Source organism: Atta colombica, unplaced genomic scaffold, assembly GCF_001594045.1.
Source record: "Atta colombica isolate Treedump-2 unplaced genomic scaffold, Acol1.0 scaffold13, whole genome shotgun sequence".
NCBI classification, from domain to species: Eukaryota; Metazoa; Arthropoda; class Insecta; order Hymenoptera; family Formicidae; genus Atta; species Atta colombica.
The window spans coordinates 213,470-225,415 of record NW_017259217.1 but is presented as its reverse complement, the minus strand read 5'-3'; the positions used below and the strand labels follow the sequence as shown (position 1 = coordinate 225,415).

The 11,946-nt window shown below is 42.2% G+C and overlaps 1 protein-coding gene across 1 annotated transcript in view; it reads right to left on the bottom strand.

Annotated features, from left to right (window-relative positions):
* Positions 1-8,682, bottom strand: part of LOC108684237 (LIM domain-containing protein A-like) — a gene marked incomplete at its 3' end in the record, with an annotated part of 49,102 nt that extends 40,420 nt beyond the window's left edge. The window contains exon 1 of the mRNA XM_018188461.1: positions 8,535-8,682. The remainder of the gene's footprint in view (positions 1-8,534) is intronic.
* Positions 8,683-11,946: the final 3,264 nt, after the last annotated feature.

Here is an 11,946-nt window from a genome sequence, read left to right as displayed (position 1 = left end):
TTTTTTTAAAAAAAAAAAAAAAAAAAAAAAAAAAAAAAAAAAAAAACTAAATTGCGAATGACTATAAATGGCAAATTAATAATTTTAAGTGAACGTCGCTGAGATTGAACATTACATTAATGTTCAACCGTTGGAATAGTTAATATCGAAAGGTAAGCTCGAAAAAAATAATAAAATTTGCAAAACTTAAGATAATCGTGATAATATCGATTTCAAATATCCTTTTTGCTCGATGTTTATTAATTTTAAGGTTATTTTTTAAAATATTATATAAATGAAAATCGATCGATGAGGCATATGAGTGAAAAAATGCCATTCAAGACTGTTCGTTCTTCATGTTCTTCTAATAATATTTCTTGTGAATTTATATAATTTCCAATTCTAGCTAACTGCGCCAATTTTCTTGAAACACACAGTCCTAAATCAAAGTTGGAGTAGTAACCACCACAAATTAAATTGACAAGCGATTTAATATTATTATTGCTACAAAGATGCATAATGTATCCTATAACGAACATCTTAAAAACTGTGAATAATTTTATTGCAAGAAACATTAGCCCAGCCGGGATATTTTTATTTTTTATTATTTTACGTCCTTCTTTTTACTCTTGGATATCCCAATGCTCTTACATTTCAAGTTTCGTTAAACAACGAAGGATCATGTACATTAGTGCTGACGCTATCGACGTATAATGACGAGTATAATGACAAGTTCATTAACTTGAATTACTCGATTATAGGCCTCATTTGTTAATTTTGAAAATTAAACGTTCATCGGTTTCCACTGACTCTCTGCCTCGCGACAGCGCAGCGACAGCCTTCACATCGTCAGATCGATGACTGTATGCGTACGGCAGCACTATACACTGATACTATACACTATAGACGGTACCGCAAGTGCTTGTTCGTGCGTGCGCTCGACGGACGTGTCGTAGTTCTTTCTTCACGTGTGTGTATGTGTGTGTGTGTGTGTGCGTGAAAGCGCTTGTGTGCGCGAGTGTGCTTGTCATGGAACGGGGCCAAACTAGTCGACCGCGTTTGAAGAAAACCCGACATGGGTCGAGCAATAATCCATCGGGTTTTCTTCATTCGCAGATGCCTCGCTAGTTTGTCCATACTCGTAAGCGATGAGAAAAAATACTTTTCGTTCGGAAACACCTGTCCTTTTGAACAAGAGATGCCTCTTTCCCCATAAAAAAAATTCATATTTCCATTTCGAAATCGATGGAAACCTGCAATAACTGCGCCGACTCTAATCGATACAGATTTTTAACTATCGAAAAATTCGCGAGACGCAGTACAGTAACAACACGTATGTAAACGTGTTACTGACGTTACTACGTTGATGATAATTTCGATTCGACTTTGATCTCGAGGAAAATAAGCGACGCACTCGGCGAGTCGAAATAACGTTGAATTTTCGCTTAGTCAAGGAAAATAAGACATAAGAAAAAAGATATTTCTCTAGCAGGACGAGATTTTAATGATTCGCCTGTTTTTGTCGCGATACTTGCGAAAGATTGATTGTATATTCGTGAGGTAGTCGGCGCCATCGCTAATAATTGCAACAGCTCCGATTATTTGCCAAAACTCGACCATCGTACTTCTTATCCGGCGATATACGCGTATGTATATACGCGCCTGTGTATATGTGTGAATTTTTTACAGCTTACATACCATCTGAATCACGCATGACAACGCAAAAGTCTGATAAACGAGAGCGTCATATCTTTCGATATAAATTTTTCACCGAACAGGAAATCGCTAATGGCTTGACTTCAGAATAAAGTAACGTCGCAAAGTAGCAAGTTCGATGCGATGGGATCGATGCGAATCTACGCAAATGTGGATTTACTACCGCGCGATATTTCGAAAATACCAAATTCCAAAACCACTGACGTTACGTTAGATTACGCAATGAACCAATGAAATCCGCGTGATTTTTTTTTTCGTAAGCTTCAAAAAAATATTTGTTATCACGTAAACTGTAGAATTACGTCATCTTTAATACATAAACAAAAATAGTATAACACGTAATATTTAAAACTATATGTAAAATGTTAACTGTGATAATAAGATGTTTCAACGTGCGTCGGGAAAAATAATTATAAAAATGTTTATATATAATTCATGCACGTATTCGCAGAACATTAATGTGTTAACCAAAAATAGTTAACCTTCTCTTATCGTTAAAATTGCAAATATAATCGTATACCGAGAAAAATCGTTTGTTTCAGCGAAATGCTGTAATGCTTTCGGATGTTGCGGTGTTGCCAAACTCTTTCTCTCCTCCCTTCCTCTCCCTCTCTGGAAGATACAAGCGTAGACCTGACAACGTAGCAAGAAACGCCGTTGGCTGGCCACGCTCAGTTTTCATGACACGCGTTACTCTAACCCTTTTCGAGACTCCTGATGCATCCCAGTGCCCAAAAAGATTCAGAAAATTTGTAATTTTCTAAACGCACGTATCAGTTTCTATTTGCAAAATAATGTTTTTTATACAAGCTTTGTCAGTGGTATTCGTCAAAAGAAAAAAAAAAAAAAATATCGCAACCTGTACATAATTCTGTATTTTTTTATATTTCGCTTGTATGTTGTTGTAAACTAGTTTTAAACAAAAGCTTTTCAGAAAGAAATTTATTATATAAATAATTCTATTGAAAAATTGCAATCCTGCGGTTACAGCACTTTCGTTTCGTGCTTTCCGCGTTGCATTAGTGGTATAAACATATACTTTCATGAGAGAATGAATTTTATTTTAATTATTATTCAAAATAAAAATGTAGAGAGAGAGAGAGAGAGAGAGAGAGAGAGAGAAAGAGAATTGTTCAGAAGCGAAATTTAAAATTCATGCATTTCAACGAATTTATTTCTCAATAAAATCTAATCACTTGAAAAACGGAATCGCAAGGTCAATTCTTATACGCAAGTGTCGGGAATTGAAGTTACCGAAATTGTTGAAACTCTGCCTCTGACCGGAAACACGTGTGAACGAGGGCGAGGGGAAATTGTCTTTTCCGAACAGAAGAAGGCGAGCGCGAAGATAGAGGCGTGTCATTACGCGACAACGCAAAATTACGTAATTGTTCTGCTATCGGAAGGCTAGTCCTGATGCGAAAAAGAAAGAAAGAAAGAGAGAAAGAATAAGGAGAGAGGGAGAAATTACACCAAGTTTATACGTACAATGAAACTGATAGTTTGCTAACGCAGCAGCTCTCCGTGATTAAGCGAGCATGAAATGCCTTGCGAAATATTCTCTGGCTGTCGATAGCGAAGCTTATTTAACGTACATCCGTATGGGATTGAAAACATATTTTTTATTAAGAATTTTTGAGAATTTATAACTTCAAATCGCAAATCACGTTTATTTTGAAACTTCAAGAAATGATGTTTAAACTTAGTTTTTCATTTTCAGGTTAACTTGTAGTTTAGGTTGAACCCCACTTAACTCAATAGTGTAAAAATTAATAGTGTAATTTATTTTCAGCCAACGGTTAATCATCACCAAACCGATATTTTTGTAACTTTAAAACTACTCGCTACAAAACCATTAAGTTTAACGATTAATCATAGGTAAAAAAAATGCAATTTTTACATGTTAGGTTAGGTTAAGTCTAAATTAACCAGAAAATGAAAAGCCGTAACTACTTAACTAACGTACTCGAAACATAGAATTCTATAAATTCTATAAATTACAAAAAAGAGTCCGCAACGCGGACTCTTTATTCCCCACGCGATCTTGCACAATGACGTGGTATCACGTGCAAATCGCTAAAATAAGCGGAGCAAATAACGCTGCAAATACAAAATAAAAATCGCTGTTGAAACTTTGATGTTTACCGTATTCGAGGCATGCTAAAAAATCTAATAATTCGCTCGCGCGATATATACACAACTTCTTGCGACGTAACCGAAAAAGTTTTCGATCAAGTTGGCCCAGCAAGCGTACGATTCCACGATATTTCCACGTAAAATCGACATAATCGCGCGTTGTTTTTCTCGATTGAAGTATGCGGCAGATAACCGATAAGGGAATCGTTCGTCGCACGAACTTATATAACGGTGGGCGTGTACTCGAAATTAAATGCTTAAAATATTTTTGGTATTGAGGACGATTACGTATGTGTGTATGTGTATAAATTTTTTCTATTTATCTTTCTCCAGATAGCGAGCGTGTATTTTCGTGCAGTACGAGATACCTAAATGTATTACAAAAATCCGAAAATGAAAAGCCGATCCTATGAGAGCTGCTATAAGCACATTGAACGTACTTACTTTCTACGTAAAAGGAAAAAGATTTAGGCAAAGGGATTAACATGGCGTAACGCATGAGAGATGTGTTAAATTGTATTGCACGTAGAAATAGCTAAATGAAGAGAAGAATAGAGCTTTGGGAAAAACAATTAAATATTAAAAATGTAAAATTGTAAATATTAGACGACAATAATAAATGTAATCATATTCATTAAACTTCGTTAGACAAGATTTCCTCGTTTATTATTAGGTGAATAATAATTAACAGAATAATCCATTTTGATGTTATATAACTGATTTGCAGTAACTTTTATCGTACCAGATACGCCTACCCGCGCAATATTAAATATTCAGAAATCTAGATACTGCAAGATATATAGATTCGCGACGTATTATTCATACAGGGATAACGTGAAATTAGAGCTTTCCTAATAGAGCACAAGAGTTACGGAAGCCAAGAATGTTTCGCGCACGGCGGTTACTGTGTAAGGTCGTTTCGAGCTGGCCAATGTATACAGGGTGTATCGAATGTCGCGCACTTTCTCTTGGCGAAACGGACGCTAAAGGCCAAACTGAGTGGAATGTTGATTGCTTCAATGTCGAGACATCTATTGCCGTGCACAGAGAAAGCGCGACAAAGTAATATTATCGAAATTTTGAGAAATTTTTCCGAGAAAGAAATTATAAGAACTAGATCAAGATTATAAATTAATGAGACTCTGAATGTGATTATAATGCTTTACATTTTGATGATAACATTTTGAGCAAACTGTAATTAAGCTAATATTACGTAAACAAAAATTCATTAATTCTTTTATAACAAATAGTTCCAAGTGCATCAATTTGTTTGCATCAACGCTTGTGAAATATATCATCATCCATTATTGTTCGGAAAGTTTTAACTATAATTTAACTTTTAATTATAATTCGTTATCTAAAATAGATCTCTCCCTAGAGCATTGAATCTTAGCTGGTGAAAAAATACAGTAGTTGCAGTAGAGTATTAAAACTTTATGAGCAATGGGTTCTCCGACAGAATTTTCATCAAGTAAAACATGTATGGTGCATACATTTATTGAAATGTATTAAATGATTTAAAAGAAAACATGTTTTTGATATTTAACAAAATTTTCAAACGTACAATATTCGCGAAATGAAAGACGGGATTTATCTTTCGATTGCCATCGGCAATAAAATTCGACGATGGCAGTATCGACCTTCTCGCGCAACGATTCAACAAGATGAAACACTGTGACTGTAACGTCGTCCATTATGTCGGAATTTGCTGTGCGCAAACTAATATTGTCGAAAATATCATCAACCGAGCCCTTTCCTCTCCCTTCAAACTCAAGTCTGCGATTCTCAAGTTTGACGAAACGCGATTCCGAGATTCAAATACGTGCTAACGTACGACAGAATATTACAGTATTATAGTTACCTAAGTTACCTCCTTTTATTTGTGGTAAAACAATAAACTAATTAGGTATCTCAACTATTAAATTGAATTCTATTCGAAATAAGGTCACATTGAAATTAACCGACAAGATCTCTGTCTCCAACCACTTTCTTCATTTTGTTATATTTTTATTCCTTTCTTCCATTTTCCTCGAATAACGAACGTTTATTCATTAGCTTCATTTTAAACACGGAAAGTAATAAAAAGAAGATACGAATAGGATACGGAAAAAGAACATAAAAACGATAACTATTCACAAAAATTCTATTCCCATTAGGTACTTAACACTTTTTACGCTTCAAATAAAATATCACATTCATGGTCAGGAGAGAGAGAGAGAGAGAGAGAGAGAGAGAGAGAGAGAGAGAGAGATGGTAAAGTATAGAATATAAATAAGGTACAGACTTGTGCGATAAATTACACAAAAAACAAATCTCTTTCGAGGCAGCAAAAGCGGAGCTCTTGTGTCAAACACAGCAACCAAAGTCATTGATAATTTGTTTGTACCGTATCCGGTTGTCCTGCGCGCGATTATTTCTGACTCGTGCCACTTTCACTTTCGATCTACCGAGTAATGAACCACAGGCCGAAATAACGAATGACTGATAATCCACTTTGTGGACTGCATAATGCAATTCTCAAGGAACAATGCGAATCAATGTCGCAAAGACTCGCAAAGGATCGCTTGGCAGCCAACGTCAGAGTTTAAATTAGTAACACCGTGCAAGAAAATCATAAGCAATCGGGACGGCTTGTCTTTGCGAGTTATGAAAGATCAGCAGCCGAATGAATGATCACAACTGACGGCCAATACCAAAAATTAATGTTTGAATCGATGAAAATAATCAATTCGCAATTCGGGAAAAAAAACAGAAGAGAAATCGTCAACTTTTTCATCTAAATTGTTAAATTTCTAACTCGCACAGCTGATAGTCTCATAATTAAAACTTGAGATATGCAGAAACAACAACCAGGCGCAACTTTTGTTTAGTTTATGATTCAACGAGTTCGATGAGAAAAATTCACGCTAAGAAAATCACAGGACGAAACTTTGTCTAATGACTTTGTTTAACGACTTTGTAGGTCTTGATCGAATCGATCTTTCAACGACCAAATTTTTGGAATTGCGACGTTTTGTAATTATCACTTGCACGTACCATCACTCAAGTTGTTTGGCAAATATGATTAAATGCACTTTTCGCACGAAAGAACCATCATAAGATTGCACGGACAATTTAAGTTCAACTTTAAATCGAGATACATTAGAATTGAAAACTGTCAAGATCCGGGCAACCAGATATTGGGCAACCATAATGAATTTATGAAAAAAAATGGAGAATTGAAAGAAACATTGTTTAACACAAACTTAAGTTAATACGAATATATCGGAGCAGTCATGTAAAATTCAGATCCATTGTATCCTTCCGAAAATTTTGGGCACATTTCATTTGTCATTTGCTCCAACAATTGAAAGGTACAGTGCTATGCGAAAATGGATCTTAATGAGTCTTAATGAGTCGACCACCGAGTAGAAAATTTCGAGTGAATTAAAGAGAATTAAGACGCATGCATAGCAGCATGATTATAGCATTCGCTCTTTCACTCTTGCGAATGAATTTTTGCACATTTTAACGTGTTTGCATAGACACTGTTGCATTGTCTAGTCTCTCCGGATGGATACAAGCGAATCTTGAACGTCATTCGGACGACGCGTGCCGTCGGCTTCGGCGATGAAGGAGCGTCGCTTCCGGCGCGCCGAATTCGACGCCTCGCGGCGTCCAGATTTCCACGAATCCAGAAGAGAAGCGAGTCAGATAAGCGACAGACAGATATCGGGCCTCGCTATCGCGCGTTTCCTCGAAAGAGAACCGTTTCTTCCTCTCGAAAACGGATATTTCTCCGTATCGCGGGAAGCACAGTACCGCTCTTTCATTGTCAATCAGAGAAGAGAGCCGAGAGCGAGGTTGACTCTCTCGCTGGTTCGGTCCTCGCTTCCTCGCCTCTCCGCTGGAGTTCGTATTCCGTGCGTCGCATCGGGGGCACCATAAAACGTATATGATATACGTACGTAGCCGAGCGTTCGGTTGGTCGGTCGGTCGGCCTCCTCTCTTCGCTATCTTCAAGTTCACACGCGGAGCGGTCGCCACGCCGTGATATCTCCTATTAATAGGCTCGTTATTTTCGGGGCTCTTGAAACACCGCGGTACTTGGGGGGCGCGAGCGCCTCGCCACTGCTGGACCCCGGAGACTCCCCGGGCACACAAAAATGCGACGGTCGGTCACACATCACTGAGAACACAGAGAGCGCCGACGGGACGTTGACGAGGACGTTGATGATGACGATGGTGGTGGTGATGATGATGATGATGATGATGATGATGATGATGATGATGATGATGATGATGATGATGATGATGATGATGATGATGATGACGACGACGACGACAACTCCGTCGACGAGGCAGACGAGCGGCGGGCACACAACCACGACAGAGTTCGGTACAAGAGCGCGGGGTCGAACGCGGGAGTAAAGGGGTACCGGCACCAACTTGCTCGGCGATGCATCACATCGGAGGAACGGGATACGGGCGTGATAGCGTGCACTCGGTCGGTAATCGCGACACCTTTGCGCGCATCAGCGCGTTTTAATAAACGCACCGTGTGTTTATTAAATATAATTTCCCGATTCACCGATCGGCAACGGATTCGAAATCGACGAGAGGAATTAAAGGACAAGAATGAGCGAGCGAAGGAACGTACGAACACACGGGCAAAAGAGAGAAAGAGAAAGAGAGAGCGAACGAAGAAACGAAGGGACATGTACAAGGATTAGAATACGAAGACGGCGACGTGCACATGAACGATGTGATGGAGGCAAACGCGGTCACATACTGCGGCGCGACGCGACGCGACGCGACGTGACGCGAAGCGGCGCATAACGTCGTGGCGTTCTTCGCGAGGACAATTAGGAAAATGCATTATTTCACTGTTACACACTGCACTGTATCGTGGAGATATGCTTTTGGCAATTTTATACTTTGGGACGCAGGTGATACGGTTGGAGGAAAGCACAGCGGTTCACGTTGTCGTCATCGTCATCATCGTAACGAGAAACCGCTCCTCTTTTTCTTCCTTTCCTCTTAATCCTTATTCCGCTTTATCCTAAACGGAGAATAAGCAGGATATAGAAAGCGGGGAAGAGAGAGTATGGGAGCGAGCGAGAGAGAGAGAGAGAGAGAGAGAACTAGGTGGAGGACGAGAAAGAGAAAGAACAGAGAGAACGTATTCGTGGCGTGTAGTTACGTCGCTCTGTGTGTGTGTGTGTGTGTGTGTGTGTGTGTGTGTGCGTGCGCGCGCGCGCGCGCGTGTGTGTGTGGATGCGTGGATGTGCGTGAGAAAGAAAATGAGAGATTACACACACTCGCGTGATTGCCTAAAAGAGAGAGAATAAGAACCGGAGGAGCGAGAAAGAAAACGGACATCGGTGAGAGAGAGAGAGAGAGATGGAATACGAGAGAGAGAGGAAACCAAGAGAGAAAGAGAGAGAGATGCAAGGACAAAGAGAAACGAAGAAGAAACGATAGAAACTTGACAAAAGGAGCACAAAGTCAGAATCGCTCTTAGATTCTCCAGCTTAATTTCATCGTGAAGAAGCTGTTACGGAACACAACGATGCCTCTCGTACTCGTTCGCGAGAGGACGTTACCGACGGTAGCGAGGACGGTACGACGACCACGAGCCACGACGATGACAACGACGACGACGACGACGACGACAATAATAACGAGGAGATTGAGGATTATTCTTCGTCGACGTTTCCTACCCGCACACCTTCCCACAATCTTGCCGAGAAGAAGCTTACCCGCGGCGAGCTATTCCCTTGGTAAAACGTATTCCCCGGCGGAGAGCCGATCGTCAGCAGCACCAGTTTTAGCGAGCAACGACGAGCACCACGACGTCGACGACGACGACGGCTGCTGCTGCTGCTGCTGCTGCTGCTGCGACGGCGGTGGTGGCGGCGGCGGCGGCGACAGCAACAACGGGCCACCGCGATTAAAAAACACTCGCGTTCTCGCGCACTCGCGACCCGACGACACGATGTCTCGCTGCTGCGGCACGAAAATCGGTGCGGCCGGTCCACACGGCGTTTTCAGGGCCGCCAGGTTAACGTCACGAAATCCACCGCACACAACCATAGATCCAAACGGCGGACGGACGGACGTAAGGACGGACGGGCAGGCTGGCAGGCAAGCAAGGCGGAATCACGGGTGAGGCGACGGGTGCGGGGTAGCGGAGGATGTTCGGGGCGGGCAGCGGCCGCGGGGTGAGGGTAACAGGCCGCCGTGCGGGGGGGAGCGACCCCGAGACGCGAGAGGGGCGGCGCTCGACTCGGCGCGATGCTTCGGAGGGAGGGAGACTCCCGAGAACGACCGAGCGAACGAACGAACGAACGAACGAACGAACGAACGAACGACGTAGCACCGACGCGCGCGGTCGGAGGGGGCAGAGCGCGGCAAAGCGGGGAGGGGAGTGCGTTACCTCAGGCGCGGCTTTCGCAACTGGCGCCGTGAGGGCCCCCCTCATTCATTTTCAATCCAACTCCAGTTAGACTCTATTCGTTATTATTCGCCGTACCATCAAGTCTTCACCTCGAAATTGATCTCTCGGATGATGACTCGGTTCGGTCGTATTGGTATTGTAATAGGATCAAATCATGCTACGACATACGACGCGTAGACCGGTAATTCCTCCTCTATATTGCCCGCTGTTTTGCTTCGGCAACGCAACGACTAAGCAACGGCTACGCAGCTACGAGCAAAGCGCTCCGCTATATCCTGAAAGATTCCAGACTTAAAGCGGATGGATCGAAATGACGACGCGTGAGGCCGCAGAAACGGCAGAAACGATGCCTCTCTCTCTCGTCTGGCTTAAACTTGTTACGGGATGCGCGTACATTCGAGGAATCGATATGTCGAGGGAACGAGCGGGAGGGAGGGGAAGAGACAGGATTCCTGGCTCTCCGCGTTGACTTTGATGATCTCGGAGCTCGGGAGGTCTTTGCGAACCGTGGCTATTTGTCAAAATTCCGTCAACGCCGCTCGCGCCTGTCCTTTGACTTGTACTTTCACTCGGGCTTCCATTTTCTGTTATTTTCGGTCCGCCGAACGCGCTCGTTCTCCTCGCACGTAACAAAACGCACAAAGGGACCGCTCTCACGTGCAGAAACTTGAATCTTGATTTCTACGCCGCGTACAACGTACACGCAAAAAAGAAAAAGAGATTGGATTCGTCCTGTACTTTTATTCAATATTCAATTTTCAACTACTATCCAATATTCATCCGTGCGCTTTCCGCTCAAAAGGAGAATCATCGGTTGGTATATCGCGAATTTTATCATCGCCAGACACTTTTAACAATCGCGGAACGCAGACGATCCGCGTGAATAATACGCCGAGAAAGCTACAGGCTGTCCGTTACAAACAAAACTCCATCTCCGCTATTTCTCTTTCATAGACGCGACAAACAACTCGATTGTGTTTGCCTTGTGACAAAATAAAAATGGCACGATAGTAAGGTTTTAAAGGAACTTTTGTCATACAGTTTGTTTTACATTTATTCTACATTTGTACATACAAATACAGTCGATGTTAATAAATCTGTAATTTATTAAACGAGTTGATTCAAAGGTATACAAAAATCTTCCAACAGCTTAAACTTTATCAGCTCGGATGGCTATATTAAATAAATCGTATCGTATGTTACTTGACAAGATATTTACATTGGAGACCGGATACTTGAATTTTGAATCATGCAACGTGATACCCGATGCAAATTAAATGGCATCCGCGAGATTCGGGGGAAAAGAGACGAGGGGCTACATGAAAATAGGCGCAGCAGATAAATTTTTGCGTGGAACGCGGGCACAAGGAATCACTGTGTACGGCATTGACATCGAGAGCCAAGCAAGCAGGCAAGCAAGCAGGCTGGCTGCCTCGCGGGCAAGCGGAGGCGCGCAGCGCGATGGAGTGCGGTGCGGTACGGCAAATACTCCGACGGTGGGGATGCCTACCGCCATGGCGGGGGAGGGAGGTGTACGCGGTACGGTTGATCCGGGCCGCCGCGGAGACGCGGAGAGTCGAGGGAATCAAGTTTGAGCGAGACGGAGCGAACGGGTGCGCGGAAGCGGGACGAAGCGGCGCGGCGCGGCGCGCCAAGTTCGTGGCAACATGGCCGCA